General features: G+C 38.4%; 2 long non-coding RNA genes across 8 annotated transcripts in view; one reads left to right on the top strand and one right to left on the bottom strand.

The window, feature by feature from the left end:
• Positions 1-5,504: 5,504 nt before the first annotated feature.
• On the top strand, positions 5,505-14,461 carry LOC147824253 (uncharacterized). Its single transcript, XR_015442641.1, has 2 exons — positions 5,505-7,183; positions 13,396-14,461. It is a non-coding gene; the product is annotated as an uncharacterized LOC147824253 (long non-coding RNA).
• Positions 12,417-18,585, bottom strand: part of LOC101725248 (uncharacterized) — a 33,153-nt gene continuing 26,984 nt past the window's right edge. For 5 of the 7 annotated variants that reach the window (XR_015442638.1, XR_015442639.1, XR_015442640.1 and 2 more), the window contains one exon: positions 12,417-17,916. This is a non-coding gene — a long non-coding RNA (uncharacterized LOC101725248). The remainder of the gene's footprint in view (positions 17,917-18,585) is intronic. The other 2 variants (XR_015442635.1, XR_015442637.1) reach the window with 2 other exon arrangements.

Here is an 18,585-nt window from a genome sequence, read left to right as displayed (position 1 = left end):
CATTGCTCTCCCCTAAAAGAATTCAATGGCCTGGCCCTTGTTTAGATTAGAATGCAATCTGAGACACTGTGTTCTCCTTCTTCAATATTTCAAAATAATTGTGAATCATATCACAAAGCATTTTCTATAAACATTTGTGAATTAATTTTTCCTCTAATACAGTATTGTTAGAATTCTGCCTAGAACCAAACTGAGTTTGCATTCTTTTAGTTCTAAATTAAATTAAAAATTAGTTTACAGACTTACAGGTTAACACAGATTTTCCCATGCTCATTTGCAGAACAACCACTGACTTATTTTGTATGAAAACTGTACACTTTTGTTTGCAGCCCAGCTTCTTCCTACTTAAAGCAGTGTGACAAAGGCTTTCCGTGGATTCCCCCTCATGGTTGGGTCGTTGAAAGGCTCTGCAGCTCTGCACTGTCCTAAGTGAAGACTCAGCATGGCCTCTGAGTTTGCCTTCAGGGTACCTGGGGGAGGAGAGAACACAGCTGTACCAGTCAGAGTGGAAGGGATGGAGCTAGCACTGAGGTAAGGAGGAGGAGGGAGATGACCCCCTGGTAGTGCAAAGAAATACTGCATCGATGTTCAGAATAAGTAAAGGAAGTGAAATGCTTTAAGATAGAAACACACTTTGGAACCCATGTGTGATGAGGTTACCATGTGGTATTGAGAAATGAGACAGATTTTAAAAAGGCTTACCAGTGAAGTTACAAACGAATCTTCAATGCAAATGATTGTTTGAATAGTCAGATACTCAATATAAAAATTAGAAAATCTGATCCAGGGCAGTCACAGTTTTTGTAGAAAGGGGCAAGATGGCCATAATATTAACTTCAGGATTTTGCAATAAAGGCTCTAGGAGCAACCCCGGGAAGCTAGAAGAAGCAGAGAGAGATTTCTAAACATTGGAAGGATAATATTTAAGAGAGAGATGCCGGTACATTACTGAGACTTGAAAAGGTTCAAAAGAGTACAAGACTTATTTTTAAAGATAAGGGTTTATGTCAACATCATGTGTTTGAAAAGAAATAGCAAAAATATATTGTTAATAGACTTTTAGTTGGTTACAAAGAATGCAAGAGGATATTAGTCATATTGTCTCAGAAAAATAATTCCCTTAAATCTCTCCATTTTTGTTGTTGTTGTTGACTCAGAGTGGTCTTCACAGGAGCAGAAGGAAGTTGATGAGCAGAAATCACTAACATCTCCTCAGAGCATTTATTACTCAGCAGCTGCCAGTGACAGCCTAAATTATAGAAAATTGGTGGAGGTACCATTGGATAAATAAAAGTCTCTTCTTCCTCTTAAAAGTTAGACTATATAAACTACAACAGTGAAGTTTGCAAAGCCTAAAGATTCAAACTATTGACTTAGAGTGACAAATAAAAACACATAGAAAAAGGACAAACAATGGGATTACTGATGCTCTTTGTTTGCCCTGGGCCATCTCCTGGTATTCAGAGACAGAAGAAGAGATATTAGAAACTAAGCAAAATGACAGAAACAAGTAAACACTACGAATACCACCAGACAATATTCCCTAAATGTGGATCCAGTCATGTGCTATGTTACATTGTATGGGCATACAACAGACCACACTTATTATGATTTTATAACATGATAATGGAACTGAAAACTCTTATCACCTAGTGCTACCATGGCTTCATAGCCTTGGAGTGTGGTGTTTTACTCATGTGTTTGTGGTGACGTTGGTATGAATATACTGTGTTGTAGTTATATAAAAGTGTAGTAATCCATTTATGTACAATCCATATGATATTTGACAATGATAACAAATAATTATGTAACTGGTTTATGTATTTAATATACTATACTTGTTATTTCAGAGTTTACCTTCATTAAAAAATAGATCAAGGCAAATGATGTTCTGTGTTATGCTAGCTGCAGGTTCATACAGCTAGTGATTATCATTTCATGACTGCATCATTTCTCTCCTGCTTGATTTGATCTCATGATTTGTCCTCCTTGGCTCTAGAAGCAGCAGGATACAGCATGTGGATCCCATGCAGCCTCTGTGTGTAGTAGGCAATACCTTGTTGGTTTATGAAGTATAGGCTTTGATCTTCTCACAGTGATGAAATCAATGATTCCTTTTTCGAAATGTATGTCCTCATTGTTAGCAAGGCATGACTGTGTATATGAAAAAACACTTGAGTGGAAGAGAAAGCTTGAAATCTGTGACCATTAATCCTGATATGTCAACTTCATTGGATTAAGAAATGCCTCGAAGATTAACAGAATGCAATCCTGGGTATGTCTGGGTAGGTCATGCAGGAGTGACTTTGGATATGATGTATGATTCCTCATTTGCTCCTCTCTAGTCCAGTTCTCCTGCTCTGCCCGCCAGCTACCTCCAAGGAGCAGCTCTGCAATCCCACACCCTACCACCCTGGTGTTCCTGCTTGGAGCCTACTGACCATGGACTGAACTCCCCAGGCTGTAAGCTGAATTAAACCTTTCCTCTTTTAAGCTGAGAATCTCAGGTATCGTGTCTCGACTGTAGAAAAGCTGAGTTAATACAGTACCAATCAGTAAATATGAATTAAGAAATGATTTATCAAAATATTGATGACATTTACTGGATTCATAAACTACATCAGAGGGAATATGTCCTTCGAAGAAAAATCATAACCTCCTTAGAGCTGGATTAGGGAGTGGTTTTCTATTCAAATTTACAAAATATAAGAGCTGTTTTTTGATGAAGTGCTGCTATTAAGATAACATTTAAAGGCCTTTACCAGAAAAATCAATTTATTTAACATGATTCCTTCATCATGGACAGATAGCCTTGCTGTGAGGGTATTGTACAGCAGAGCTTTGATGTAGCCATTTGGCTAGTAAGACACTAGACTCCAATGGCAGTCAAAATACCTGCTATTAAGTTGCAAATAAGACACAGGTTAGCACACTTAATCTGAATGCTCAAAGTTAAAAACTTTTTTGAGAATGCCAGGGATGTAGCTCAGTGTTGCCACACCTGCCCTGCAAGTGCAAAGTCTGGAGTTTGATCCTAGATATCATTAAAAAAAAAAAAAAAAGAAAAGAGAACTTTTGTGAGGGTCAGCATAGCAGCACAAGTGACAACTTCCACATTTAACCTTATACATAAGATGGTTCACAATCAAAACACAGGTACCCTAAAAGTATTGTATAAAATTACCTTCAGCCTGTTTTTATTAAATTGTATATGAAACATAAATGAGCTTTGATTCTGGGCTTGGGGCTCATCTCCAAGAAATCTCATTATGCATATGTGAATATTTCAAAATCTGAAAATACAAATCAAATTTTCCCCCTCTGGTCCCAAGCATTTCAGATAAGCAATTCTTAAGCTCTAGTAAGGAGACATGAAAACACAAAGTTACTCATGTAAAATATGCTTCAACTTCTCAGAATGGAAGGTCAGCTTGCAGGGTAGAGAGACACTGCTTCTTTTGGTCAGCCTTGTATGTCCTATTCTTAGACGAGTGACTGGCAGAGACAAATACTCAAAATTTTCTAAAAGGATGAGAAGAAAGTTAAATCTGCCTTGAGGTCTTAAGGTAAATTTCACAGAATGGGCAATGCACCAACTGATTCTTCAGGAACGACTGGGAAGCGACACAGAAGCAGCTAGACTGTTTGGTCCCAGCCAGTAGAGCAGAGCAACTGCAGCCTTGTGCAGCTGATGAGGTCTCTTGAGTCTGAAGAGCCTGCAGAAGTGGGAGAAGGTCATCGTTTCTCATGCGTTATAAATGTGGGAAACACCAAAAATCTGATATGGAAGTTTGCTAGATAAGATAAGAGAATCACTTACCTGAAATTCCTTTCTGAAGGAACTGAGTTGAAATGCCTTGTTTCCTCTGGTTTTGACCCGGCTGGAATGGGGGTGGCAATCAGGGGAGATAAGTTCCGATGTGTGGAAATGTCAGCCTTGTTTCTGATGCCTCGAGACCTGAGAGAAACAGTCCTTACTGAGGGACTGGAGCTGCTTTCATGGTAATGTACGTCATTTTACAGCTACACGGTTCTCTTCCATCACCATACAATGATGACACCACCTAGGAGAGTCATACCCAAGTTTATATGGCCTGGTCTTATCTGACCACGGGATATTAAGATCATATCTCTCTGGAATATTTGCCGTAACACCCCTGAAACACTGTGCAGTTGTAGCTTGATTGAGATACTTCACACATTGCTTGAGCACAGGAGGTGTATGTGAATAGTATTAGTAGCCTTTGTGTATTTTGCCTGCATCACAAATACACCCATCATCACAATATTTATTTGTCTCTCACTAGTCTGAATCAGAAAACATCTGATTCAGTGTCTGATCTTCTTTTTCTTTGTCTAAGATTGTTATTCATCTCCTTCCTGTATTTAACATGCCTATCCATACCCTTTCCAATAAGCCATGTTAATCAATTCCATTATAATCTGAGGATTATCTCGATCAGGGCAACTAATATCAACCTAATCCTGTATATTTATCTCCTGTGCTTGAAGTAGCTTTTTCTTATTCTCATCAAATCTTAGCCAACCTCTGCGGCACATCTCAGTTCCCACATAGCTCAAGGAAATACTTTCAGCTCTACTGAATTTGTGTGGATTCAAAGTGTGATTGCCTTTAGATTAGTACAATTCATTAGGTCTCAATGGCTTTGTGTGTTAGTGACAAGGTCAGTGACAGATTGTAAGCCCCTTGGCTATTGGCCCTTATGTATATTTGTATCCCTGACACTGCTAAATCCAAGCTTCAGCAAGTGACAGACACTAAATGCTTGCTGACTTAAGGAGAGTCTGAGAGTAGGTAGAAAGAAGATTCTTAAGTCTCTGGGCAGTCCTAAACACTAGTATCTTTGAATAACTGGAGTTTTGTTGGCTGATTAATCACATTGGGAGGTGCCTCTCTCATTACCCTTCCTTTCCAGACATCTTCATGACCTTTCTGTTGTCATTCTGCTTTTTTCTATCTGCCATGAATACTTTGCCCTGATCTGCATCTCTGTGTGGAGTCTTTATGAGTATAAAATGATATGAGATAAGCACGGAAAGAACTTATTTCACTTCACTGAATAAGAAATGTTGCTCATCATGAGGTAATGTGATAGGGCAAGACCCTGATCACTGGAATGTTCTGAGTATATTCCTGAACACAACAAAAATGGAACAGTTACACCATGCCTCTATGACTTCACAAATTTATTCTCAGAATTAGTGAAGTAGTGACCATAAATAGCCGCTTATATTTTGCTGTGTTGTATATAAATGTAACATCTAAGTATAGATGTAATCTCCAGGGGGGTCTGGTTTAGTTAACTGTCTATCAGATATCCATGCTTTTTGATAGCATATCTTTGCTATTATATAAACGCAAAATGAAAGAGTTCTTGGTTGAATTTTGATGCTCCATAAAGGTAGAAATAATAAGCAAGTATATTGGAAAGTTTATGAACAAAGTAAATGCTGCGTGAGAATATAGAAATTTGGACTGTTGATATAAAATTGCTATCCCTCTGAATAATTTCAGAGCTTTCTGAATGTACAGTTTTCTAAGTTATTCTAAAAAGCAAAAGGAATTGTGTACCCAATTAGTTATCAATGTAATTAACTGAACCACAGTAGTCTCTTTCTGATGGGTGCCGTAGAGTATTAGGAACGGCAATCTGATATATTTGTGTGTTTTTCTTCGGCAAGCAGAGCTGTGTTTTGCACCCACTGACGATAAGAAAAGTCTGCTCCCTGAATTGTGACATGGAAGGAAAGACAGTCACTTTTCTCTAAGAAAATCTGCGGTTTTTATTCCCAAGAGAAATTGCCTAAAGGACCTCTTCTCTAGTTATAAGCTTTTGCAAAGACAAAAAAACCAATCTCTCAAAAGCTGTGGAGAGCTGAGAGCAAACAGCCTTTCCCTTTGGGCTTTCCTGCAGCACTTTAGGTCTAAGGCTTCAGCTCTGCCTCTCAGTACCTTTCAACTGGTTCTTGTTTTGAAATTGGCTGGGTTGAGAAATTGTTAGCATAAGAATGGCTTGAAATGCTTGGTGAGATCAATTTGTCAACAACGAGTAAGAGTACGGGACACAGGCTCTCTAAATGGTAAGCTTAATTAAATGACATGAAATAAGGGCAAAACCCAAAACAAAAAAATAATCAATGCAACTATATATCCATAGTCTTATTTTTCATTGTTGGTGTTTGTGCAATGGCGAATGTGATCAAGTGAGGCTCAGGTGTAGATTTTTCATGTGTACTTACATATGTTATTACGACTAAGAAAGCAGTTAACTTCAATTAATCACAAGCTAGTTCCTATTTTGAAGTATGGTCACATCACCTTTCTAATGGCTGAATTCCCATTTGGCCATGTTTGTTTGTTTGCTTGTTTTTTGGTACTGGGGATCGAACTCGGGGCCTTGTGCTTGTGAGGCAGGCAGCACCACTGAGCTACATCCCCAGCCCTATCTGCCCATGTTTGATGAAGCCAGAAAAGAACTTTTTGAAATAGAGCTGCAGTCTATGAGAAACATTCTTATGCTGATAACTTACTGCTACTTCTTCTTTTCTCAGCCTGTCTGTAGGAAGAAGTTGGACCACACTGGCCTTGGACACAAGCTAAGTGAAAGAATTACAGGGTTACAGCGACTCCTGGCCACACCAAGCCCTGTCTCAGGAACCCCAGGTCACACTGAAGTTTTAGGGATTCGAGGTTTTATTTCCTCTCTCTCTAGGACTCCAGGAAATCTTTTTGGGTAGGCGCTGTTGCACTTCCATGGAGAAGCTCCTGTAGTACTATTAGTAGCACCTACCACATCAGCCTTCGGGATAGTAAATCAAACTTCTTTTTTTCTAGTATTCCCATTTACTCCTAATCTGCAGCATGACCGCAGAATGAGGTTTACAGCATTGGCAGAAACTTGTAAAAACATCACTCCCGTATGAGTGTCATTGTATTTCTCAATGATTATTGCATTTTAAAAGCCAAGGCTACAAAAAAGAAAGGAGTAGTAACATATAAGAATTAAAAGAAACCCGTCAAAGTATTCCTGTGGCAGCATGGAAGTGGGTTTTTTGCATCTTCTTTTAAGAAGAGCTCTGCAGTTCACTGCAGTCAGTGTAGCAAGCTGTTGGCCTACAGCGGTGAGCACTGAGACTCTGACCCAAGCCCAGGCTCCTCATGGTAAGTGATTGTGCATGGAAGGGGTGTTGATCCCCACACATCTGCCCAGTATGGGACACTGCTGTGGGGGGGGGTTGGCTGAGATTTCTTTAGATCTTTGTCACAGCTGGAAAACCTTCCTGCCCAATCCTTCTTACAGCCCCTTTTCATAATTCTCAGATTTTCATGGTGATCCTATGCATTTTCCTGCTACGTCTTCCTTCCTCGGACTTTTATCTTTCACAAAGTGCATTTGCGCTTAATGCAGCTCCTGAACCCTGATACCTGTCTCGGATCCTGCTTCCCAGGGAACCCAACTAATATGGTATTTTAATTGATTTGTTGAATGTTTGGAGATTTCACTGCAGTTTGTAATCTAACTTCCTTTTAATCTCTTCATTAAGTTTCCAAAGAAGCAGAATTTGGGACCAGAGCTAGTGTCTGGACACCTTGCTTTGCTCTGTCATGCCAAGGAGCAGACACAGGAGCTGGGCTGTGTGAAGCATAACCCAAGGGTGGGTGTGGAGCCCATCACTGTGCACACCTTAAGTCCTGTCAGAGGTCATTCAAATTCCTGAGGGAATTCCTAGGGGACTTTAAATGGAGGATACAAAAAGGGAGTAGTTTTCCTCAGTCCAAAGCCCTGATGGGTGAAGGGCTGTCCAGAGGGGTTGGCAGCTTGCACCCCCTGCTTTGCCCTTGTATTGGAATGGCAGGATGAATTCCTGCTGGCCACGAATTGCTCTGCCTGGGGTGAGAGAGCACCTGATGCAAGATGCTGCTATGTGCACGAGTGTTCAGCTTGGTGCTGCTTCAACAACGGAGGTGAAAGGTGGGTCAGGAGGACATGAGGTGTGGCCCAGAGGTGCCCACCACGTATGCTTTATTCATTTTTAACCTTTTTCTCTTTTTAAGCTTACATCTCTGTTTTATCAGTTTATATTTGTGCTATACAATAACTGCATCCATCCTGGGGAGTCGTTACACACACTTCGCATCTCAATCATTTTTGCTTCCCCCTTCCCTCCCAGTTCTCCCCTCTCACCTTCCCCAGATCCCCTCCAAACAACATAAGGTCCCCTTCCCTGTTTCCTATCATCTATTAATTTTGCTCTTCAAAATCTTCCATGAAGAGAGAAGTATTAGCAGAATTGATATATATAGTTGCTTATCATAAATAGAAAATTTTATGTCCATATCATAAAATTGTTACTGACGTCCATTGTTTTAGGTACTTCCAAATGCTATTTTTCTCCATCGTTGCTAATCATTTTGCATCACATTTTGCTGTAGTCATGAGTTTCTCCATAACACTCCAAGTTATGACAACCTTCCTGCCCACAGACGTGGTTGGCCAAGTAGGGGCAAACCTAGGTCTCGTATTTATTCAGTAAAAACACTGGGGTTTGTGCGGATTGTGCTGAGCTCATGAATCCTAACTGTTGGTTTGAGTTTCACACGACTGGCTGCACAGTCTGTGACTGTGGACCAAGCAAGTTCAAATGTATCTTACAGTCAAGGTAAATACAATGCTTGCTATTCTATGTACTGTGCCTCATTATTACCACAAGCAGACTGTATCCCGCCAGCCTGAAATTCTAGGTGTAGCAAAGACCCTCGTTTTTCTTTATCTCTATTACTCTTTGAATGCTGTCTGTGTTATGAAATATTCTATATCCATATATAGAAACATTAGTGGTGAGGCTTGATTTCAGAGAGAATGTTTGCATATGTGACAAATTCTTAGAAGTATACATGCTGCGGATTCTCAGCTATTTCTTTTGACAGCTCAAAATCATTGCTCTCAATCTGTTACTTGGAAGAGAAATAAAAAAGAGTGAAAAAATATTGTCTTTGTCAGAGAAAAATTCCTCTTTATAATTTTATTTTAAATTGTTGAGACTCATTCGAGTTACGGGAGGGAGGGGAACACTGGAGATTGCTATTGTGTTTAAGTCTTTTCTTCTATGGTCAGTAAGGGAGTCACTTCCTGTTTGGTTTTTGAGATCGGGTCTCACTCTATGGCCCAGATTCATCTCCAACTCCCAGGCTCAAGCAATCCTCCCTCCTCAGTATCTTCAGAAGATGGGTCAATAGGCACAAATCAGTGTGCCTGGGTCTAGCTGAGCAATTTTAGATGAACCAGAGTTGCTACTAGTGTTTCATAAATTCTGATAGTACACTGTATCCGTCTGACATACTACTTTGTATACTTTTCAAAGACTACCTTGAATAGGTTAAACAGTAATTAAAATTTGATTTCTAAGAACTTATAATTTATTAATATATCAATATTTATGTGGTCTAATGTTAATGACTTCCTATTAATATAATATAAGACTGAGAATCCAAATCATAGTTAAACAACTGGCATTTTAACATCGCTGTGACAAAGTAATACCTGGAGGAAATAACTCAATTTGTTGATGAGCTGAGGAACTCACCCCACACTGTTGTGCAGAGTCATTCATGGAATGTTGCGAAGGCTGACAGTTCACTGGACGCGAAGCAGTGGTTCTCAAACTTCGGCCTGCATCAAAGTTACCTCAAAGCTGTTGAATCTCAGACTTCTGTGCCCTAGAATTTTTGATTCAGCAAGTCTGGAGTGTGATTTGAGAAAGAGCTTTGCTAAGACTTTCTTAGGAGATATGGATGCTAATGGCACATGAATCACACCTTGAGGATTGCATTGTAAATGATCATACGAATTTATTTGGTCACAATTCAACCACTGTGTAAAAATTTAGAATGGGTGCCTACTCAGCGCCAAAACTTGGGAATAAGAATAGACATTCTACATTTCCTCTACTGCAGGCAAATATTCTGAATAAGTGCATAGGTTTAGTTTGTATCACAAAATGATTGTCAGTCTTTAGCTTCTATCTGTAATCAATGTTTCTAAAGCATTTCTCTATCATTTGGATTTTTCAATATGGGATGAACCAGTGTTTGTTTGTTTGTTTGTTTATTTATTTTTTTATTTATTAGTACTGCAGATCAAACTCGGGTCCTTGCACTTGCGAGGCAGGCAGCAGAACCACTGAGCTAAATCTCCGGCCCATCCAGTGTTTTATTTATCTGATTAAGACAATTAGGCTAAAAGGTTGATGGATCCAATGTAAAGTCATTTCATTAAATCTGAAAAAGGAGGTAGGTCTGAAGCCTTTATATTTATGAGTAGTAATTTTAATCCTATATTAGTTTACTCAGGGGATCATTAAAAAGTGCCACACACTTAGTGTCTGAAACCACAGATATTTATTTCTCACAGTTTTGGAGGTCAGAGATCTGTGATGAAGGTGTTGCAGGATTGGTTTCTGGTGAAGCCACTATTCTTGGTTTGCAGGCGGCTGTCTGTAGGCTGTGTCCTCACATGGCCTTGTCTCTGATCCTGTACATTCTGGTGTCACTTTGTCATCTTATAAGGATGTCAGACACACTGGATTAAGGCCCACTTGACTAGGCTTGATTTAAATTTAACTATGTCTTTGGGGATCAAAAGATGTTGTTAGTAAATAGCTCACTCCAGAAGCCACATGACATGGAGTGACATAGAATACTGTGGTAGAGAAGGGAGGAGAATCGATGGGGGAGGGGAAGCCCAAGGCATCATGGGCTTGAGGTCACAGTTGGACCAGCCTTCCACACATTTATTTGCAGACAAGAACTCTTGTATGCCAGCATGATTGCTATGAAATAAAGTTTTTATTCTGCTTCTGAAATCACCAAGTAACATATGCAAAAAATTGGAGTGGTAAAGAATAGTAAACTGTCATGAGCTAATAAATCTACCAGAAGTAGAGACTTAAGCAGAGAGCGATACTGAGTTATAAATTTATATATAAAAAAAGTGTTGATCAATTGGTCAACATATTTAATGATGGGCTCATTAGTTTCTCATGAGCTCGTGCTCAGTGGCGTGGTAAATCCAAGGCTGATGTAAGATATTTGCCAAGCCTTGGATAGGATATACACTACTGGAATGTATTTATCTGAAAAGGCTTTGGCAGTAAAGTCTTGGAGCTTTCTAGGGTGAAAAAGTCTTTCTATCTTTGGAAAGTGTTGTAAAATTTCAGAAACTGCTAAGATAACTGAGTGATAGTACTTGGATTCAATGCAACTGGATAGAATTTTCGGGATATTTTGTGATCATGAACTATATCTAGAGAACGATATTTATACCTTTATTATGATTTCCATGAAGGTAAAGGAACCTTTGATATGATAGAATGATAGAATTATCATTCACACGTATACAGTGTATGATCAGTAGAATTTGTCAAACATTAGTAGCAGCAGTGGTTCATCTAAGATTATCAAATATTAAATTATCAAATATTTTGATACAATAAACAGCAAAAATTAGAAATAGCTTTGTAACATATTTTACTTCATTTATCAAAATAATTGTAATAATTATAAATAAGAAGAAATCCTATCTGATTAATTTATTTCTACCACTAGAAAGTTTCTTGGCTTTCTAAAATTCCACATATTCTAATTCAGAAGAAAATCTATCTTTCAAACCCTTCTAATAAATATTTTCAACTTCAATTTATCTGAATATATAAACTTTATATAGTAATCTGTTATCTCACTGTACGTTCTACAAAATATATACTACTAGAAATAATTAACTTGTTTGATTGCTAGATTTGATTGTTCATCATATGTTGGGTTAAGTATTTGTAGGATTTCTATTTTTGTTTTGCTAAAATTTAAATAGAAGGAATGAAGATATGCTTGGCAGTTAGGAAGCAGCTAGTCATGCGGGCTTGACTTGAATTCCATGAATTTGAGGCTTGATTCTCTCCTTGAAAATTGCTTACCATGACCATGTTATTGAACTTCATTAAACTTTAGTTTCTTTGTTGATAAAAGGAGGAATAATAACTAATAAATAATGCTAATTTTGCCTGCAAGAATTATTATGAGGAATGTATGGAAAGGCACCCTAGATTGGTCAGAGGTTAAAATTTAAATTATTATTGCTATTGTTATTAGTACATATAGCTAATATCATACTCATTTAAAATAATTCAGCAAATATAAAATTTAATTGTTTATAAGTAACAAATTTCTCAAATTTATATGCGATAACATAAATCACAAATAATCTCATATTATTTTAAAATATTCTCATATTTTAAAATAGTAAATGATAATTTTGTGTATGCTATTGAGAATGTGTATGATATTGAGAATAACAATAAAGATTTTAAATAACAATAAAGAAAAACAATTAAATAGCAATAAAGATTTTAAAGACTTCACACTTCTTTGCAATTAGTGATATTTAAAATAATTATTGATGACTTTGGAGGAATAAAGGTTTAATATTAAATAAAAGCATGTAGTAATACAATATTTTGTCTTAGTCACTTTTTTTCTTGCTGAGACAAAATACTCAGCACACACAAGTTAAAGGAGGAAAGGTTTATTCTGGCTCCACATGTAGAGGTTCCAGTGCCCAGCCAGCTGGTTCCAAGGTGGGGTGACATGGCAGAGGGTTGAGGCAGGCAGGAACCAGTGAGACTGCCTTCTTTCTGTCCCTCTGTATTCCATCCAGGGTACACCCTGGGGATGGGCCACCTCTCTTCAGTAAATCCATTCAGCCACACCCAGGCCTATGCTAATCCAACTAGGGAGCTAATCCAGATATAATGCCTCTTAATCCAGCCACCTCCAAAAAGCCCAACCTACGAGCACAGGAGGCCTTGGGCGGTATCTAGGTAGAAGCCATAACATATCTGGAGGGAAACAATATCTTCAGTGTTATAATTTTTTTCTAGTTGAATCATAAGGAATTCTAAAATATTTAACATCTCTATCAGCTCTTTCCATTACTAGTTAAACAAGCGGTACACATAATTTCCAAGCAGAAGCAAAAATTAAATGGGCTTTCTAAAATTCTGTATGACTTTATAAAAATGTATTACTATTTTCCATGAGGGAAAAATATTTTTAAGGGGAAGATAAATTATCGTCCAGTGTTTTAATTTTCATTCCCCTTCCCAATGGCTCAGGATCAAAACCACTAATGCCTAAGTACTGTATTTAAAAAGTAGAACTCTGGGGGGCAGATTTTCTGGAGATAAGAAACTCACATCTGGCTAATAGCAGAAGCTTTTGTACCGTATTACAGTAATACTGAAGTTCTCAAAAGGTTCTTTTAGGGAACAATTTGGATCACAATCAGAAATTATTCAGTGAAATTTTGCTTTTGTTCACAGACTCCCCATCTGCTGAGGCACACAAACAAGGCCATCTCCCCTGCATGAACATGAATGTGGCCATTTTCCCCAGAATTGTGGAATGATGAAGTTCAGGAACCGTGGTACCACTGTATCTTGTGTTCTTTATATTGCATGTCAAAATAATTTAAAGAAAAGTGGCTTAAACATTAAAGGATATTCATGGCTTTCAAGAGTGTATACATCTGGAGCCATGTTGAGTTTCTGAGTTGGTTTATATTCAGCAACTTATTAGTATTTTTAAGGAACTAAGTTTTGTTTTGTACTTTTAATTTTATTCTCCCTTCCACTGTCATCTTCACCTAAGAGCTTTCCTCATGATGATATAATACCTGAAGTAGTTCCAGTCTTTGTACCCACACACCATCCAGAAATAGGAGTGTTTCTTTCCTAGCATTCTAAGCAAGATTTCTAAAATTCACTTTTTAGCATTCAACTTCTGTTTGGATCAGCTAAGATTACCTTCATAGTTCTAAATCAGTCACTACACAAGGGGATGGAAATGTACTGATTGACTTAGGTAAATAGATGCCTCATTCCCAAATTTAATTTCTCTCAGAATCATGTGCTACACATAGTAATATGTGGGTACCAAATCTGAAATTAATGATGCTTTTAGGAAGGATTAAGGAGCCAAGAGATGCTCAGGTAACCAAAAATTTACTACAAATGCTTTTTTCAAAATTAGCCAAAATAAAAATTACAGAAACTAATCTTAGAGATTTTATAAATATTACCATATATTTTAAATCACACTTAGAAACAAAAATACATTTAAGGAAAATGTTTACAGACATTACTATAATCATTTAAAGTTTCTTTTTTTTCCCTCAAAATGATATTATATTTCCAGAAAACTTCTATTTTTTTTTTTTTTCTGTGCAACTTTTAGTGAAGCTCATGGAACTGGAGATGCAAAAGTTTTAAATAATTGTGGGCAAGTTTGGATTGGGTAATGTGTTATAATGAAGTGTGTGATTGGTTATGTGAATTGGGTACTTGTTCAACATGTATCTTGCAACCAATAAATACATGCATACATAAATACATTTTTGTATTACTTACTTTTCCATTATTGGGAGCAAATGCCTGACACCCGTAGGATAAAGGAGCAGAGGTTTCTTTTGACTCATGATTTCAGAAGTTTAAGTGCATGACCAGCTAGTTCCAAGGCAGAAAAAATATGGTGGAGGGGCATGGCAGAGAAAAATTGCTTAACACAGGGCAGCCAAGAAGCAGAGCAGGGGAGAAATATCCAGACAGGGAGGGGCCAAGGACAAGATTTAGTCCCCAAAGCCATGGCCCCATGACCAACTTTCTCCAACTGAACTCCACCACCTAACAGCTCACCCAACTAGGAATGCACCAATAGGTGAACATGAAGTAGATTGTCAATTTGATTGGTTTGGAAGCTGCCAAGGGCATTATTAAAGCCCATTTCTGGGTGTGACTGTGTGTGTCATGGAAGAATGACATTGGATAAAGTCTAGTCCTACTCTCCTTTCTTGCTGGCACTGTTGTCCTGCCATGCTGAGGACTGCCATGACCTGTCGGGACCAGGCAATCATGGACTGAGTTCCCTGACATGAGGAGGAACTAATTAAAACTCTCCTTCCTTCAGTTATGGGTCTTAAATATTGTGTTTCTGTGATGGGAATCTGACTAATACAATGAGTTAACTCATTGATGATGGCAGTACCCTCACAATCCAATACCACTTCAGGAGTTCCATTCTCTCTCTCTTTCTTTCTTTCTTTCTTTCTTTCTTTCTTTCTTTCTTTCTTTCTTTCTTTCTTTCTTTCTTTCTTTCTCCCCCCCCTTTCTCTCTCTCTCTCTCTCTCTCTCTCTCTCTCTCTCTCTCTCTCTCTCTCTCTCTCTCTCTCTCTTTCTCTCAAACAGAGTCTCACTATGTTTTTCAGGCTTGCCTTGAACTCACTATGTAGCCAAGACTGGCCTTGAACTTGCAGCAATCCTCCTGCCTCAGCCTCCTGAATCCTGGGATTGCTCCACCATGCCTGGCTTCCAGGAGTTCCTTAATATAGTCAAGTTGACAAACATATTAACTGACACACACCTCCCAAAAGATAGCCATTAGCAGCACCTGGAATACACTTGTCATGGGAATCTGTCATATGCAGTTCAGATACTTTTTCACCTGAAAGCATGATAACGTTATTGTGAATCTGAGTACTGCCGTGTTTGTGGATATTAAAGCATAGGACATGTCAAAGTTGTAGATGGATTTATCAATCCCATTTCTTTAGTATCATCGGCAAATCCATTTCCTGTTTCGAATAGAAATCCAGGGCTGAGCACTGTGTCTGAAGAGGGAAGGAAAAACTAATATTTCTCCTCCTCTTCTTTATTCAAACACGATCACTTTGAATGAACAGAGGCAAAACTAAATTAAAATGAGCTTGAGAATATTAAGCCAGTATGCGATAGGTATTGGGGATCTACAGACAAACAGAAACAATATAATGTATACATGTATTTTATAAGGAATTAGCGTGCATGATCACAGCAGCTGACACATTTTCACCTCTGCATCTGACAGGCTGGAGAACCTGGAGAGTTCGAATATAATCTCCTGGCCTGAGAATCAGACAGCCAGAAGATTTGCTGCTGCTTCTATGAAGACTGGCAGACAACCTGAAACTCAAGAAGTGCCAGTATTTTAGTTTGAGTCAGAAGGTAGGGAAAAAACCAGTGTCCCAGCTTGAAGACAATAAAGCAAGAAGAATCTGCTTTTACTTCTTATTCTACTCAGGACCTCAGCTGATTAAACAGGGCCCACCCACTTTAAAGAGGCTGATCTTCTTTATTCTATCTATGTATGCAAACATTGATCTCATTCAGAAATGCTCTCACAGACACGTGCAGAACAGTGTTTGACCAAATGTCTGGGAATCCTGTAGACCAAGCCAAGTAAACACATAAAATTAACCTTCTTAGGAAACAAACTCCAGATGCTTTGTTAGAAGTGGATAAAGGACTGCAAAAGGCCATTGTGTTTGCAGTTCATGTGAACAAGATACAAAGATTTGCTCCTAACCTTTTATGGTTGTAAAGCCACAATTCCTCAAATCTTCAAACATTTTTATCCACATGTAACGACCTCCACGGAACAAATAATCATGGGTTTGTATATGATTGTATTAGGAGGGAAGAATCGAGAGCATAGAAATGTATAAAGCATGACCTCCAGTAAGGAGGCCTTGATTATATTAACATCTTCAAACTTCAAACTTCCCAGAAAGATTTTGGAGATAGAGTTAAAATCCTGCAAGCAGCAGGCTCAGGTAACACGTCTGCAGATGGTGTAACATACTCCTCAAGTTTGCTAAATGAATTGGTCTCTAAATGAGGAATTGCACAAAGCATGTACATTACCATATTCAGAACAGAAAAGGGTCAAAGGAAACTCCAACTTGAAACTTTGCTTCTAATTGCACAACTCTTACATGCAGTACCGTAATGTATAACAGAACGCAAAGCTACAGTATGTACTGCACAGTGCAACCAGCCAAACTTACAGTACTGTGTAAACAGGGTTTACTGGAGCAAGAAAAGACATAGAGGCTCTGTAAACAAGATGCAGAGAACTGTACAAAAAAAAAAAAAAAAAAAGAAAGAAAGATGGGTTGGGGCCGGGGATTTAGCTCAGTGGTGCCAGCGCCTCCTTCTCAAGTGCAAGGTCCCGAGTTCGATCCCCGGTATAAAAAAAAAGGCAGGTTGGAAGTCTGAGAGGTGGGTTGTAAGTCTGAACAAGTAGGTCATTTAACAAGGAATATCTGTATTAGACATTGTCTTATCAAAATAGTTCAATGAAAATGATCTGTTTTTCTTAAGAATATATGTGTTCCAGGGCTGGGGATTTAGCTCAGTGGTGCCACAGCCTGCCTTGCAAGACGAAGGTTTTGAGTTCGATCCCTTGTACCCCCCCTCAAAAAAAAGAATATATGCACCTTAATACCCTTTAAAATAAATCATAGCAGCTACCAACAAATCATCACATCAGCTGGGTCCAGGCAGTACTGATCCCTCCCATGTTAGAAAAGGGAGGGATAAAAATTGTTCAGAAATTCAGGGTAACCTATGATATAGCAATGATATAGAAAGTGCTCATTCATTGATAATCATGATTGCAAAACAGATGCAATCTAGATATGATCTTTAGCAAATCAATAAAGTATCTCTTCCTATATTCCTCACATGCCCTTGCCTGGCATCTTAGCAGCTTCCATGAATTCTTCAAGGTTACACTGATCTCGCAGTTGACAGTCCTGGAAGCTGTGCTTTGAATGTGCAGTTTGGGCTATTAATGAAGGAACTTCTGAGGTCATTGCAAGGAATGAATGAAACCAAAATACTTACTAATAAGATGTCATGGAACCATAAACCCACTGAACTCTAAACATCACTGGAAATACCAGATATCCTCGACTGTGAAACTGGTATTCATGGAGCCACTGTTCTGTCCGCCTGTGCAGTAAATGCCTTGGAGGAAAGAAAGACATATAAAGTATTGGGAGACAAGCTGCCTAGACAGGAGTGGAAGACAAAAATTAAACACATAAAACAATCCCAGAGTCAAGAATCACAGTAATAATTAATTATTGAATTGTTTCCTGTCTCAGAAGTGTATGTTTAACCCTGGAGAAAATATGTGCCCTGTGTGATATGAGAAATTACTGCATATCAAAAAGTTTCAAAGGTAATATTACTTTTAAAGAGTCTGTTTCTATCTGAGAATTTATTTACCTCCCAGTGAATCGGTTTTCTTATCACCTGGGAACTGTTGGAAGCAAACAGTCCTTAGAAGTGAGCTCTATTAAAGGAGAGCAATGAGACATTTTTCTGGCCCTCTGGCACAGCTGTTCAGCCTGTGTCACATGTGCTCAACAGGTCTCATGAGACCGTGCTCCAAATCACTCCCTTCTGCATCGAAACAGGCAAACCATATATTTTGTGGCTATTGAGGCTATTTTGCCTCAATAGCCCAAAAATGTCAGGTAGCTTATTTTTCTCGAGTATCAGACATTACAGAGATAACACATATTTTGAAGATATTTGTCCTTTCATGAATGCTGTTTATTTGCCTAACATGCTTAGTGAATGTGCCTAAATATAGTAGCCACAGGGATTCCTAATTTCATGACTGACTTC

This window comes from Heterocephalus glaber, unplaced genomic scaffold (genome assembly GCF_053883595.1).
Source record: "Heterocephalus glaber isolate CG9 unplaced genomic scaffold, H.glaber_assembly_v1.0 deba00001550, whole genome shotgun sequence".
In the NCBI taxonomy this organism is placed as follows: Eukaryota; Metazoa; Chordata; class Mammalia; order Rodentia; family Bathyergidae; genus Heterocephalus; species Heterocephalus glaber.
The sequence above is the reverse complement of the archived record's forward strand: the minus strand, read 5'-3'. Positions and strand labels throughout refer to the sequence as shown.